The sequence below is a fragment of the Corythoichthys intestinalis genome, chromosome 8, assembly GCF_030265065.1.
Source record: "Corythoichthys intestinalis isolate RoL2023-P3 chromosome 8, ASM3026506v1, whole genome shotgun sequence".
NCBI lineage: Eukaryota > Metazoa > Chordata > Actinopteri > Syngnathiformes > Syngnathidae > Corythoichthys > Corythoichthys intestinalis.
Window position 1 is genome coordinate 26320908 of NC_080402.1, and position 17051 is coordinate 26337958.

Here is a 17051-nt window from a genome sequence, read left to right on the forward strand (position 1 = left end):
TTGTCAGATGCTTCTTGCAAACATTTGGGTTTCGCCTTATATCAGCCTCAGTATGCCTCTCGCAACTCACTTTTTATCTTCTGTTATGATCTAGCATATACTATGTAGCCAATGTTCCTTGAAATGGACTTTACGCTCAAACTTGGATTCAGATATAACAGTTTTCTCAAAGACAGTGATGTACAATCAGCTCAGTATATACTATCTTGGAAAGTAAAGAAACCATTAAAACTCTAAAATCACAGGCGAAAATAACAACATTGATGTAATACTACACTGCTATCGGATTATTATTACATTACTGCTACCACTGACGATAGAACTACTACTGATATCTATTCATAGCTGCCTTGTTCACTTACAGTAGAATCTTCTGTGCTTTACTGTCTTTGCATCCATATACGACAAGAGCATAACATCTTGTTTTACTTTGTGGTGTAGTGCAGTGCAGTTTGATTTATCTAAGTGATCACTTCAGAATACTTCAGAAGCTTGACCGCCCGACATGTGTTGTTGTTGTGGTCACAGTCAGGTGCTGTTCCACCGTGTTTCACTTCTTTTATATCCACGTTACGAAAGAACGACATCCTCCTGTGTCTCATCAATGTTCTGCATTTTTATATTTAATATTTCTAAGTGCCGTTAGTTTCTCTGCTGCGGCACAGAGCTTGTGTGATTGGTTGAGATGAGTTAATGCCAAATCTGATTTAATAGTCTCTAGGCTCATACTACAAAACATGGACTTTGACACAGATTTAAAAAGGGACAGGATATATTGGGTGTAGCACAAAAGTAGATTTTGGCAGCTTTTATTTTTGTTCTCTTAAATTACTTTATAGTAAATGATAGATTATTGCATTTTCCTCTATTCATCTGATGGTGATAAAAGTTTTTTTTCCAGAGTGCCTGGACTTTTCATTGACATGTTAGTATTGTTACTATAATAGGCATGTGTAAGTCATTGGGGTGAATGGCCTGCTGCACAGCTTATCCCCCAAAAGCAGGCACAGCTGAATGAATCCTTGTCCTGTGCTTTGTCATTTTCTGATAAACAGCCTTCAAATCCATGGACGTTACAGTCTGCCAACTACATGAGACCATGTTAGAAATGAAAGTCATCAAAAAGAAAAACAACCATGACGTGTATTTAGTTATATTAGAAACAGGGGGTAGAGTTGGCAAAATTTTACTCAAGTGAGAGTAGCGTTACTTCAAAATAATATTACTTAAGTAATAGTAGTCATGTCATCCAAAAAATGTACTGAAGTACAAGTAAAAAAGTTGGTGAAAAGAATAATCAAGTAATTTGTAACGTATAACTGCTTACATTTTTGTTTGATTTTTTTTTTTAAACAATGGTATTTTTTTCCCAGGAAGTTATCCTTATGAGCTGTTTTTATCACGATACTGTACAATGACCCATTACATAACCACATTAAGACAAACAAATAAAAATAAAAACACATTGAATTCCAGCGACAGAAAAAAAAAAGACAGAAATTACGCATTATTCGTCCAAATAGCATGAGTGCCCTCTAGTGGAGAAAATAGTTCCTACTTTGAAATAGAAAAGCAGTAGCGTGATCGTGATGTGCAACCGTCATAGTTAACTACCATGAAATTATGAGGATCATATCCCCGGTTTTTCGTGGTCAGTCGGTGCCAAATAAAAACTGGGAGAGAAATTAAAATCCGTGCTTTCGAGTCGTGTTGAGGGCAGCGCTCTTTGTCAAATACACTCCAGTACTTCATTTTTTACGGTGCTTTAAAGACGCCATGTGATTGAACAGGCTGGCATGATCATAGAACAGCAAGCTTGCGTCTGATTAGTATAATGGAGTCATATGATTATTGTTGCAACATCTCATTGGTGAAATTGGTAGAGGTACTCTTGGCATAGCTGGCAAATAAAAAAATCTAACATGTAGTATGAAGCGGAAAAATAACGACTCTTGTCTAAGGGTTGTGTTTTTCCTTCACAAATCTACTCAAGTAAAAGTAAAATGTATGGCTTAGTAAAACCACTCTTAGGAGTACATTTTTCTCAAAAAAGTTACTGTAATAAATGTAACGGAGTACATGTAACGCGTTTCTGCCCACCTCTATGTCACACAGACTAAATAGGTGCAACATCATATTGCACTTCAGGTTTGGATGCAGTAACAACATACAGTGCTATGCAAAAGTTTAGTCATCATCAGTATGGTCTGACTTTTTCATGCCAATGTATATTGTGATTGTATCCAAACTCCAAGTGCAATATGACGTTGCACCTCCGTGGTGGGGTGCTTGACTCATTCCAGTCTTTGAAGCGCATGAGAGAAAAAAGTGCTTTGGGAGAAGGGACAAAATGCCAGAAAATGCGCATATTTTAGAGAGATCCTACGTAAAGCAATTACTGTATCTGAAGGTGCTTAAATGAACGACTTATCTGCTTACTTTATATTGCTATGTTTGTGTGTGTATACAGTGTATCACAAAAGTGAGTACACCCCTTGCATTTCTGCAGATATTTAAGTATATCTTTTCATGGGACAACACTGACAAAATGACTTTGACACAGTGAAAAGTACTCTGTGTGCAGTTTATATAGTTAAATTATTTTCCCCCTCAAAATAACTCAAAATGATAGCCATTAATATCTACCTGGAAATAAAAGTGAGTACACCCCATAGAAACTACGCACATCCCTGAATGTTCAAATTGAGTACTGCTTGTCATTTTCCCTCCAAAATTCCATGTGACTCATTACAGGAGTGCTGTCAGCATTGCTGCAGAGATTAAAGAGGTTGGGGGCAGCCTGTTTGTGCTCAGACCATACGCCACACTCCACATCAAATTGGTGTGCATTGCTGTCACCCCAGGAAGCCTCTTCTGAAGGCTGACACCCCCCCCCCCCACCTCTTCAATCTCTGCAGCAATGCTGACAGCACTCCTGTAACAAGTCACATGACATTTTGGAGGGAAAATGACAAGCAGTACTCAATTTGGACATCTAGGGATGCACGTAGTTTCTATGGGGTGTACTCACTTTTGTTGCCAGGGGTTTAAATATTATAGCTATATTTTGGGTTATTTTGAGAGGGAAAATAAATTAACTCTATTATATAAGATGCACACAGACTCTTTTTATTGTGTCATTTATTGTATGTATTGCAAACCATATTTACGGGTATGTCAAAATTTGTGAGAGGTTAAGTAAAACAGTTAAAGTAAAGTAAAGTAAAGTAAAGTAAAAACAGACAAACAAAAACCTCGATTTTTGAGGACAGATTTAAGAAAAATTACCCAGCTTTGATCATTTCATCATGACTGTATTTTTTTGCAAGTATGCAGGCATGTTTATAGAAAATGTTGATTTCCAATTTGTAGGACCTTGGGGGGATTTAAACCTTTCGTGTTTTATTATTATCTTTGTCAGGGTTATTTTTTTTCTTGTATTAGGTTATTAGGCTGCAAAAATCCACCTAATGAACTGACAAGATAATGTAAAGTACAGCAATCATCAGTGGAATCCGCTGTGCTGGACATACGCTCATCGTAATATAGCATGCAACATGTAAATCAACTCTACATATTGGACCCTTAAACCACAAAGCACATTTATAGCAGCACAAACACACTCATGGACTGCTAATGAAAAAAATACGCCAAAAATTATATGCACAAAATGCATGTGAAGTTGATAAAATATAGGTGAGAAGAGAAATTACAGTCATAACAAGTAGAATTTAGAACTCTACGGCACCTAGAGAGAAAAAAAAAAATCCCTCGATACTATTTGGTCATCCTCATCACATTTGACCTGCTCTTGTCTGCGTTAGCCATCAGCGCTGCGCCTGCTGGGGCCGCCTAGAAGGTAGCTGTTCTTCATTACCAATTAGACGAACAAGGGAGACTGGAGCCCCTGGGAGACACCACTTTGGTCTGTTGTGGAGACAAAGCACAGAATGCTCATCCTCACACCGTCTACTAGGATTCACACTCACACTTTCAGTTTCACTTGGCAGCAACACTTCTTTGTATCCTCTCACTTTGTTTTTCCACCTCCTTGACACTATTTTCTCATTCTTGGAAGCAGAAGTTATTTAAAACATTCGCCGTTCTCTATTTTAACATCAATCTTTCAGTCTACCTCAAAAATTAATCTGACATAAATCTCTCCATTTCCATTACGTGGCTTGTGTTAGTCATGTTCTAAGTATTACGGTGCATGCACAGGTCAGAGTAGAAAGTGTGGTATTGCAATATGAACAGATTACCTTGCTTGTCCTCAGAGCTGTGTAGTAAAAAGTTACATTTACTTGAGTAACATTTTAAGAAAAATGCACTTCTAAGAGTATTTTTATGAAGCCATACTTTTTACTTTGACTTGAACGCTACTCTTACGCCGCTATCACGGGCTACACTAGTCGTTACATTTATCCTGTTTATTCTATATAACAGATTTTACTTTTTTGCCAGGGACACCAACAGTGGCACAACCAGTTTCACCGATGAGAGATCGCAACAATAATCACTTTACTCTGTTATAGAAATCAGACTCAAGTTCTATGATCACGCCGGCCTGTTCAATCATGTGGCCTCTTTAAAGCACCGTAAAAAAATAGGTATTTGACATAGAGCGCTTCAGTCAACATGACTCAAAAGCGCAGATTTTCTCCCAGTTTTTATTTGGCACTGATTGACCACGGAAAACTGCATGTATGGAGGTATGACCCTTTTAATTTCACTAGAGGGCACTCATGCTGTTTGGACGAATAATGCTTTATTTCTGTAGATTTTTTTCTCTCGCTTGAAATATTTTTTTGTTTGTTTGTTTGGCTTATTGTGGTTATGTAAAGGGTTATAGTAGAATTTAATAATGTGACGGCCCCGGCTGTTTAGTTATTGTTTTTAGAGACTCTTTCAGTCAGCTGATCGTCGCCTCCGCCAGCTGGCTGCCTCCCCTCCCAACGTGACGTAAGCTGATCGACGCCGGACGAACTGACGACGTCGCAGCCGCTGATTGGCCACGACGAAAGGGCGGCAAGCTACAAAAACCTGCCACTGTCAACACTCTGAGAGGTCGCATTTGACAGCATTCGTGCTGCGGTCCTCCTCCCCAGCTGCTTTGATCGCTAGTTTGATACACTCCCGCTTTTTCGGTGAGGTCTTTTGTGTTTTGCCATCATTGGATCGTTTTTGTTCACCACTGTATATGAGAGCACTGAAGCAGTAGGGGAAAGCTGCCATTTCTGTTCAAACCATTTTCTCCTGTTTTGTTTAGTGTAAAAAGCTAGGGTAGTGGCTGTCTTTTTGTTGTTTCCTTTTTACGATCAGGGTTTAGTTAGTGGGTGGGGTTTAAGTGTAGTTTCCTTTTGTTTGTTGTTTTGGCCTGAACTTACCCTGAAGCCGCGCTTCTCAGTATTTTGTATCCATTGTTCATTGCGTGTTTCATTGTTGTAAATAGATTTGTGTCCACTTGTAAACTTGTGGCTTGTTTTATGTAACGCCCTTAGCAAGCCGTCCATGGGACCTAACAAATAATAACAGTTCATAAAGATAATGTTGTGCTGAGAAAAAAAGAGCATTGTTTAAAACATAATTAAAAAAATAAAAAATAAAACAACGTAAGCAGTTACTCACAATGTTACTCATTACTGAAGTATTCTTTTCACCAAATACTTTTTTACTTTTGAAAACATTTTTGGGAGGACTACTTTTACTTTTACTTGAGTAATATTATTTTAAAGTAACGTTTCTCTTACCAAGTAATATTATTACTATTATATTACTATTATACTATTATTAACGCTTCTCTTACTTGAGTAAACTTTTTGCCTAATCTACCCACCTCTGCTTGTCCTATATCTTCTTAATGCGTCCAGGTTGCAAAATTGCAGTGCATGAGATCACCAGTGGCACATTCCTGCTTGGGATCTATGCAAGCAGCACATTTATGATTAAACCAAGGGCTTAGGTTTGCATAGGGACAGTCGGGACATAACACAACCAACTTTTCAGGAGGCTCACATTGTCCCCACCAACTTTTAAGCAACCTTATATGCATGATATAATGAGTTCAATTAAATAGGTCAATTACAGTGGGGCATATAAGTATTTAGTCAACCACCAATTGTGCAAGTTCTCCTACTTGAAAAGATTAGAGAGGCCTTTTAATTGTCACATAAACCTCAACAATGAGAGACAAAATGTGGAAGAAAAAAACAGAAAATCACATTGTTTGATTTTTAAAGAATTTATTTGCAAATCATGGTGTAAAATAAGTATTTGGTCACCAACAAACAAGCAAGATTTCTGGCTGTCAAAGAGGTCTAACTTCTTCTAATGAGGTCTAACGAGGCTCCACTCGTTGCCTGTATTAATGGCACCTGTTTTAACTCATTATTGGTATAAAAGACACCTGTCCACAAGCTCAGTCAGTCACACTCCAAACTCCACTATGGCCAAGACCAAAGAGCTATCGAAGGACACCAGAGACAAAATTGTAGACCTGCACCAGGCTGGGAAGACTGAATCTGCTATAGGTAAAACGCTTGGTGTAAAGATATCAACTGTGGGAGCAATTATTAGAAAATGGAAGACATACAAGACCACTGATAATCTCCCTCGATCTGGGGCTCCATGCAAGATCTCACCTCAGGGCGTCAAAATGATAACAAAAACGGTGAGCAAAAATCCCAGAACCACACGGGGGGACCTACTGAATGACCCACAGAGAGCTGGGACCACAGTAACAAGGGCTACTATCAGTAACACAATGCGCCGCCAGGGACTCAAATCCTGCACTGCCAGACGTGTCCCCCTGCTGAAGAAAGTACACGTCCAGGCCCGTCTGCGGTTCGCAAGAGAGCATTTGGATGATCCAGAAGAGGACTGGGAGAATGTGTTATGGCCAAGTGAAACCAAAATAGAACGTTTTGGTAGAAACACTGGTTCTCGTGTTTGGAGGAGAAAGAATACTGAATTGCATCCGAAGAACACCATACCCACTGTGAAGCATGGGGGTGGAAACATCATGCTTTGGGGCTGCTTTTCTGCAAATAGACCAGGACGACTGATCTGAGTAAAGGAAAGAATGAATGGGGCCATGTATCGAGAGATTTTGATTGAAAATCTCCTTCCATCAGCAAGGGCATTAAAGATGAAATGTGGCTGGGTCTTTCAGCATGACAATGATCCCAAACACACAGCCAGGGAAACAAAGTAGTGGCTTCATAAGAAGCATTTCAAGGTCCTGGAGTGGCCTAGCCTGTCTCCAGATCTCAACGCCATAGAAAATCTGTGGAGGAAGTTGAAAGTCCATGTTGCCCAACGACAGCCCCAAAACATCACTGCTCTAGAGGAGATCTGCATGGAGGAATGGACCAAAATACCAGCAACTGTGTGTTAAAAGCTTGTGAAGAGTTACAGCAGGGGTCCCCAAACTACGGCCCGCGGGCCGGATACAGCCCGCAGCCACATTTGGTCCGGCCCCCTGAACAAAACAAAACAAAAAAATTGTAAAAAAAAAAAAAAAAAAAAATGGTTTTTTTTTTTTTTTTTTTCTCAATAGAGTTATTTATGTCCTGGCTTTTTTCTGTGAAGAACTGAGCAATGGTTATTTGGTTATTATCTATTTAATTAATACAGTATTATTATATTATATTATATTATATTATATTATATTACATGATATTATATTATATTATATTATATTCAGGGGTGCACATAAGTGGTCCGCACATGCGTACTGGACGTAGACAAACGCGCTGGCCCTCAACGGCTTCCATACGCTTTTGCGTACCGATGGCTGACCACTCTATTTGCGGCGGACACGAGAAAATAACTTCTCAAAATGTCGATGTTGTGAAATGTTTGGTTAAAATGCATAATTGAATTCATCGTGAATAATAGTTCATTGTAAAACAAGCTAAAAGAAATAGTTACAATATAAAACGTTTCTATTTACATTATTTACATTGAAAAGTGATAAATACACAGCTAAAATTATTCTGATTATTATTTCCTGAACAGTTAATATACTGCTAGAGATTTGACAGGAAGTGCTTTTATTTTCAAGTGCGACAGAGGGAGCTGTTGTATTTTATGCAAGCTATGCTGAATGAGCCCTTGTTATGGCCACAATGCCTTTGTTTCATGTTAAACTGCAGCATTTTAAGCAGTAAATGTTCAAGTTCAAAAGCGAACGTCTTGGTCATCATTGAGAAGCTTCCACTACCCTTACATTTTGGTGCCGAAACTCGGGATTTAAAGACTTTGAGGGACTTTTAGCTGGCGAAGTTGGGAGCTAACGGTGGCTAATGCTAACCGCTAAGATGGCTGAGCGTTTTGAACGGATGAGAAAGAAACGGGCAACAATTCGTGCCTCCACGACAAAGCTTTTGACTCGGATTGAAGTGGAGGTGAGCAAAGAGGAGCCTGATTGTGATAAACTCCGTGAAATGCTGTCAGTTTTGAAGACAAAAGAGGAATGCTTGATTGACTTGGATAAAGGCATTGAAGATGAGACTCCGACCGAAGCATTGGAAGCGGAGATTGCGAGTACACAGGATTATCAGGATCGGATCACAACGTGTACAGCTCGCTCAAAGAGACTAATTCAGAAGACAGAAACATCTGTGAACGTGCGAGTGAGTAATGGAAGTGATACTTCATTCAGATCACTAAATTCACAGACTGTTAAACTGCCTAAGCTCATTATTGAAAAATACAGTGGAGAAGTGAGCCAATGGCAGGAATTCTGGTCTCAGTATGAAACCGCCATCCATAACAATGATGCTCTATGTAAAAGGGAGAAGTTCACCTATTTGAAGTCCTATCTAACTGGAGCAGCAGCCAGAGCTGTTACAGGACTAATTATGACAGATGACAATTATGATACGGCAGTAAAATTACTCCAGAGCCGTTTTGGAAGAAAAGATATTGTCATCAGTGCGCATATGTCCAAGCTGTTGAACTTGACTCCTGTAAGAAGATCATCAGATGTTACTGCTCTGCGGCACCTGTACGATGAATGTGAAATACAGATTCGCAGTTTGGAATCACTAGGAGTTTCCAGTGATACATATGGATGCTTGCTATGCCCAGTGTTGTTACAGCTTCTACCGGAGGACATGGCACTGACCTACGCACGCAAATCAGACTCCGACGGTGAATGGAAGCTGGACGAGCTCATCCAATTGCTGCAAAATGAGGTTCAGAGCAGAGAAAGGGCGCTTCAACTTTGCAGACCTGGCAACATACAACGGGACATCACATCGAACTACAAGACCTGTGGTAAATCAGCACACCATAGTGAAAAGTCCAAAAAATGGAATGTGCCATCAGCGACAGCGCTACACACAGCAAGTAACGTTCCCCAGACCTGTGTGTATTGTGATGGTCATGATCACAAACCAGAACATTGTACAGAAAATACTGTGACTGCTCGAAAAGAGAAACTTCGAAAGCTGGGAAGATGCTATGTGTGCCTTGGTCCAAAACACATTGCAAAATACTGCAAGATTAAAGGTGTTTCCTGTGCATTGTGTGGTCGCAGACATCATCAGTCAGTTTGTGAACAAGAAGAACCCAAAGCAGATGCAGAACAAGTTGGCACGGAAGCTGTTGTTTCCTCTGTGTCCAGTATCGCAAAACCGAATGCTAACACGCATAACACAGTACTGCTGCAAACAGTAAAGGCACAAACAGTGGGTCCAGCAGGGAGAAAAGTAATACGTTGTCTGCTGGATGGCGGCAGCCAAAGAAGCTTTGTTCATGAAGCTGTTGTTAAGACTTTAAAGCTGCCTGTTTTGAGACAAGAAACATTGCGTCTACATGTCTTTGGATCCACCATTCCTGTAACAGCGCAGCGTAACATCGTGAAGGTGTCACTGGAGAACGTGTGGAATAACCGACAAAGAATCGACATCGAAGCAGTGGAGACGCCTCAAGTGTGCAGCGCTGTGATAAAAGTTCCCAGTGAACCTCTCCAAGAACAGTTAAAGAAAGAAGGACTGCAACTTTCGGACTTCCCACAAGAGGGAGCTGTTGATCCAGAGTTGGCAGTGTTAATTGGAGCTGATTATTATTGGGAAGTGGTGACTGGTAAGGTCCAGAGACTTACAGAATCACTAGTTGCCATTGAAAGCATCTTTGGTTGGGCTCTACAAGGACGTGTATCAACATCCAGTATTACAGACGCCACTTGCATGCATATTAGTCTGGAAGATGGTGCTCAGATCTCAAAACAGCTTCATGCATTTTGGGAAGTTGAATCTTTGGGCGTTGTTAATGAGAAAATCCAGAGCCCAGATGAAGCCAAGGTTCTTCAGAAATTTGCAGAGACTTTGAAGTACCAAGATGGCCGTTACCAAATTGAGTTACCGTGGCGACCAGAAAAACCAGAACTCCCAGACAATTTTAGAGTGGCAAAGAGACGACTGGAAGGCCTTAAAAGGAAACTGCAGAATGATACCACGCTCTACATGAGGTACAATGATGTGATACAGGATTATCTGCAACAAGGCATCTGTGAGGACGTGTCAGAAAACCCTTCAGCAACAAAGCAACCCAAGGCTGTGGAATATTACATGCCACATCATGCTGTTCTCAGAGAAGACAAGGTGACAACTAAATTGAGAATAGTATTTGATGCATCATCACACGAGGAGGGTTCTGCTTCACTGAATGACTGTTTGCTGATTGGACCAAACCTCAACCCGAATCTGTTGGATGTGCTAATCAAGTTCAGACTCCACCAGGTAGCCTTCACTGCTGATATTACAAAAGCTTTTCTGCAGATAGCCATAGCAGAAAAGGATAAAGATGCTGTGAGGTTCTTGTGGCTTCATGGACCTCCAACTAAAGATTCAAAAAATGAACTGCGAGTTTTGAGAATGAATAGAGTGGTGTTTGGAGTTTCTCCTAGCCCATTCTTATTAGCTGCAACAATAAGAGAACACATAAAGCAGTATGAAAATGAACACCCGACTACAGTGAAAGCTTTGAGAGAATCACTCTATGTGGATGATTTTATCTTCAGTTCGTGTAATGTGGATGAAGCTCTCTCAGTCACCACAACAGCGAAGAACATCCTGTCTCATGCGAGCATGGATTTGTGCAAGTGGGTGACAAACTCACCGGAACTGAGAGCAAAATGGACAGAATGCGGATTGGAACACATAACAGAAACTCATGCCTGTGGAAATGTGCTGAAGGTGTTGGGTTTAGTATGGAAACCAGAAAGTGATGACTTTGTGTTTGATTTAAATGGACTTTTGGACATTTTGAAAGAAAGAAGGAACACAAAGAGAAGTGTATTGCAGACATCAGCACGTATCTTTGATCCAATTGGTTTCCTCACTCCATTTACCATACGGGTAAAATGCTTGTTTCAAGAACTGTGGGAAAGAGGAATTGGTTGGGATGAGGAGTTGCCTCCAGATTTGACAGAAAAATGGGATCAATGGTGTGAAGAGCTTCCTCAGCTCCACCTGCTGTCCATTCCGAGGTGGTACCAAGTACAACAAAACCCACAGACAAGCAAACTGCACATCTTCTGTGATGCAAGTGAAAAGGCATATGGTGCTGTTGCTTATCTGCAAGGAAAGAACAAAGAAGGAGAAGTTGTGACTAGATTTGTGGTCTCCAAATCCAAGGTATCCCCTTTGAAGAAATTGACGCTACCTCGTCTGGAGCTCATGGGAGCATTGATTGGAGCAAGACTAGGAAATAACCTTCTCAAGCCACTGAACATGGAAAAAACTCAGCTCAAGATGTGGACAGATTCCATGATAGCGTTTCATTGGATACGCAGCACAGCACAAAGATGGAAGCCATTTGTGGCCAACAGAGTGACTGAGATACAAAGTCTCACGGATCCCGAACATTGGTCACACTGCAGCGGCAAGAACAATCCTGCTGACCTACCTTCCAGAGGCCAGAGTGTCAAGAACATCATCCACAATCAGCTGTGGTGGAAGGGGCCCACTTCAATGTCAGCAGGTAATGAAGCGGAGACTAAAAATGGAGATTATGTGGCAGATGAAGTCAATGCTGAGCTCAGGTCTAATTTTCAAGCAGTAGTGCAGCTGACTAGAACAGAACCAGCAGAACCACTGTTAGATCTTGAGGAGCACAGCAGATTAAAAACAGTGCTGAGAATTACTGCATGGGTGAAAAGATTCATAGATAATGCACGCTCAAGTGAAAGGGTGCATGGCGAACTGACAACCGAAGAACTCAATACAGCAGAAAAGTATTGGGTTAAAGTGACTCAAGAGCAGAGTTTCAGTCAAGAAATCTGTCAGCTAAAATCTGGACAGAATATTAAGAATGACTCCAAAATCAAAGACTTGAAGCCTTTCTTAGATGAAGAGCACATCATTTGTGTAGGAGGCAGGCTACAACACTCTGATTTCAGTTTCAGGGAACAGCACCCCTGGATTTTACCGACAAACCACCGGTATTCAGAACTACTGGTTAAGTCCTGCCATGAGAGAGTAATGCATTCTGGGGTCAGAGACACTCTAGTTCAATTGAGAGAGAACTTCTGGGTTCTAGGAGGGAGACAACTTGTCAAACGGGTCGTGTCACAGTGTTACATTTGCCGAAAGCTGAAAGTGAAACCAGCTCAGCAAATTATGGCTCCGTTACCGAGAGACAGAGTTACTGAGTCCCCACCCTTTGAAGTAACTGGAGTAGATTTTGCAGGGCCATTGTATGTCAGATCCAACAGTCAGCCCAAAAAGGCATACATTGCTCTTTTCACGTGTGCTGTTACACGGGCAGTACATTTGGAGCTGGTCTCAGATCAGTCAACGGAACACTTTCTCTTAGCCTTAAAGAGATTCATTGCAAGGCGAGGACTGTGTAAAGTTATCTATTCAGACAATGCAAAGACATTCAAAAGAGCTGACCAAGATCTCAAGAACTTATGGCGTTCATTCAATGGAGCAGAGCTCAGAGAGTTCTTCACGGACAAAGGAGTCACCTGGAAGTTTATAGCCGAGCGAGCTGCTTGGTGGGGCGGCTTTTGGGAACGTCTAGTGAGATCTGTCAAAACATGCTTGAAGAGGATCCTGGGGAAGACTTCACTGAACTTCGAGGAGCTGACAACCACGCTTGCAGAAGTGGAAGCCGTACTGAACTCCAGGCCCCTCTCATACGTGAGTAGTGACGCAGCAGAGCCACAGCCACTCACACCTTCTCATTTCCTAGTTGGGAAAAGACTGACGTCTCTACCACCAAAGACTTTGCTAACACCGTCTCAAGTCACCACTGCGACAAGAGAAGAAATAGGTCGAAGATGGAGGTATCGACAGAGACTGTTATCCGGGTTTTGGAGCAGATCGAGAAAGGACTACCTGATGGACTTGAAGTCAGCCCACAAGTGTCAGCTGCCGACACCCACTACGTTGAAGGTGGGAGATGTTGTTCTGATTGGCGATGACAACGTTCCAAGGCAAACGTGGAAGATGGGCAGGATAACTGAACTGTTTCCTGGAAGAGATGGACTCATACGTTCCGGTACTGTTCGTACTTCTACGGGAAGTGTGTTGAGAAGACCTATTCAGTTAATGTATCCTTTGGAGATTTGTTGACTTATTGTTTGCTTGTGATGAACAATTGTCCATCGGGGGGGAGAATGTTGTGAAATGTTTGGTTAAAATGCATAATTGAATTCATCGTGAATAATAGTTCATTGTAAAACAAGCTAAAAGAAATAGTTACAATATAAAACGTTTCTATTTACATTATTTACATTGAAAAGTGATAAATACACAGCTAAAATTATTCTGATTATTATTTCCTGAACAGTTAATATACTGCTAGAGATTTGACAGGAAGTGCTTTTATTTTCAAGTGCGACAGAGGGAGCTGTTGTATTTTATGTTTCCTTAAGGGGGAGAATAAGAAAAAGCAAGCTATGCTGAATGAGCCCTTGTTATGGCCACAATGCCTTTGTTTCATGTTAAACTGCAGCATTTTAAGCAGTAAATGTTCAAGTTCAAAAGCGAGCGTCTTGGTCATCATTGAGAAGCTTCCACTACCCTTACAGTCGATGAGGCAGGCCACACTGAGTAATTACTTCTGTGTTCCCCCACCCCCGTCAAAAGACAGACAGACGACAGAGACGTCACCGGAGCTACCGAAAAAAAGGACTTTTGCTGAAAAGGGCTACAGGAGGTACCATGGCTAGAGGCGAATGATGCTCGCACGGAAATGCGGTACAAAATGTGCCGTAAGAATCCCAATGTCGCCGATTAGAGCAACGTATTTTATGTAGGGTCAAAGAATTTCAGCCATCCAAACTTTGAAAAGCACGAAAAAAACAGAGAGCATGTGGCAATTAAGCAAACTATCGATGTCAAACAGGACCCCACTCGCCCTATGGACATGTGGCGGAATAGGGCGGAATAAAGGTAATGAACAGCGACATGCACTGACAAACGTGTTTTTGCTCGCATTTTACAAAGCTAAACATGCACGTTCAATGAGGTCTTATGAGGAGGACATCCCTTTTAAAAAGGCTTGGAGTTAATGTGGGAGCCGCATAATGCCCTTTATTTTGAATTGGTGCTTTTATGTTTATTTCTTTACATTTCACTTCAAAGTAATGGCAATTTTGTTGTGCCAGTTGATGTTAATCAAGCATTAACTGTTAATATAATTAATCAAAGTTAATTGGCTCTAAGTAAAGCTTGTCATAAATTTATCGCATCAGGTGGGTCGGCTCTCAAGCTCAATGAGGACCAAGTCACATCTCCAGGTCCTCCTCTGAGAACCTGGGCAAAAAAATTATGTGCACCCCTGATGAGATGAGATGAGATGAGATGAGATGAGATGAGATGAGATTAAGGGCTGTCAAAGTTATCGCGTTAACGGGCGGTAATTAATTTTTTTCATTAATCACGTTAAAATATTTGACGCAATTAACGCATATGCCCCGCTCAAACAGATTAAAATGACAGCAGTGTCATGTCCACTTGTTACTTGTGTTTTTTGTCTCCCTCTGCTGGCGCTTGGGTGCGACTGATTTTATGCACCATGAGCATTGTGTAATTCTTGACATCAACAATGGTGAGCTACTAGTTAATTTTTTTGATTGAAAATTTTACCAATTTTATTAAAACGAAAACATTAAGAGGGGTTTTAACATAAAATTTCTATAATTTGTACTAAAATCTATCTTTTAAGAACTACAAGTCTTTCTATCCAGGGATTGCTTTGACAGAATATTAATGTTAATGCCATCTTGTTGATTTATTGTTATAATAAACAAATACAGTACTTATGTACAGTATGTTGAATGTATATATCCGTCTTGTGTCTTATCTTTCCATTCCAACAATAATTTACAGAAAAATAAGGCATATTTTAGAGATGTTTGAATTGCGATTAATTACGATTAATTTTTAAGCTGTGATTAACTCGCTTAAAAATTTTAATAATTTGACAGCCCTAATTATATTATATTATATTATACTATATTATATTATATCATTTTTATTTTATTTACTTTGGTTCCGTGAAGAATCCAGAAAGGGTTATTTGATTGTGGCTTTCTGAAAAACAATACATTTTTACATTTAGGCACTCCTGCAATCGTCACACTTTTTCTGTTACAAACTGACCCCGGCCCCTCATCAGAGAAGAGAAGGGTTATGTGGCCCTCACAGGAAAAAGTTTGGGGACCCCTGAGTTACAGAAAACGTTTGGCCTCCGTTATTGCCAATAAAGGGTACATAACAAAGTATTGAGATGAACTTTTGGTATTGACCAAATACTTATTTTCCACCATGATTTGCAAATAAATTCTTTAAAAATCAAACAATGTGGTTTTCTGATTTTTTTTTTCCACATTCTGTCTCTCACGGTTGAAGTTTACCCATGTTGACAATTCCAGGCCTCTCTAATATTTTCATGTGGGAGAACTTGCACAATTAGTGGTTGACTAAATACTTATTTGCCCCACTGTATATTGTCTTCCCATATGTTGCAAGGTTAAGAATTGACTCTACCATTATCAAGTGAGCTATTTTCATTATGTTCAAACTTACATTTACCCCTTTTCACTTGCTCACTATGCCGGTCCATTTTTCCCCCTCAAACACACGTTTCATAGGCTGATGGCTTGACTCACAGCAGACAAACACGCGCACGCTCACACCCACACAGCCCCAACAGAAATACATGTAAAAAAAGCATGCCGCCTCTTCCACCCAATTCGAAGAGGAGGGATATTTAATATTAGACCACTAATTTTGCTCCAAAAAGTCCGACCTGCATCAGAGGTAGCATAACATTAAACTGTGTGAACTTGCTAACCTGCAAAACTTGATTAGGAAGCTGCTTAGAGTGAAGTGTCTTTCTGTTTGTGTTTTCTACAGTTAGTGAACTCTGCTAGAAACTATATAGAACTAGAAAAACGTGAGCCAGAAGTTGCTTGGAGAGAGAGGGGTGCTGCATAACCTCATATGCTGCTCAACAACACAACATACACAATACATAATCATAATTAACTACTATGTACATTAAAAAAAAAGTTTTTTGGGGGGAGGGGGAGGTGCTGCGAGCTACCCACACTAGCGTTGTGATCAACTGGTTGATCGTGATCGATGTAATGAGCACCGCTGATTTAGCATTTCAATTTATTAGGTGCATATTAAGAAATGTACAAATGTATCCATGACCACCGTTCACCCAATCTGTTCAGTCTTATTAATGTCCCATCCCGAGCAAAAAGAGTACATGCAGGTTATGCTGTTATATCGTCCCTACCAATGTTGAGACCAAACTTACGTCCTTGGTTTAAACAAAGTTTGTTTGTTTTTGTAATTACATTAAAATGAGGTCATGCAGCAGTAACTGGCTAATTACAGGAGTTAATCTTAATTTACATTAAATCGAACCTCGATTGGTATTCTAACATAATGAATATTATGTGACTCCTTACTTACAACTACCAAAATCAGCGAGTAATAAATGGACTCAGCATTTGGCAAGCATTAAGTCAGTCTTTTTTCGTTTTAGGTATGTGCTTCTTTATAAAGTGATAAGAA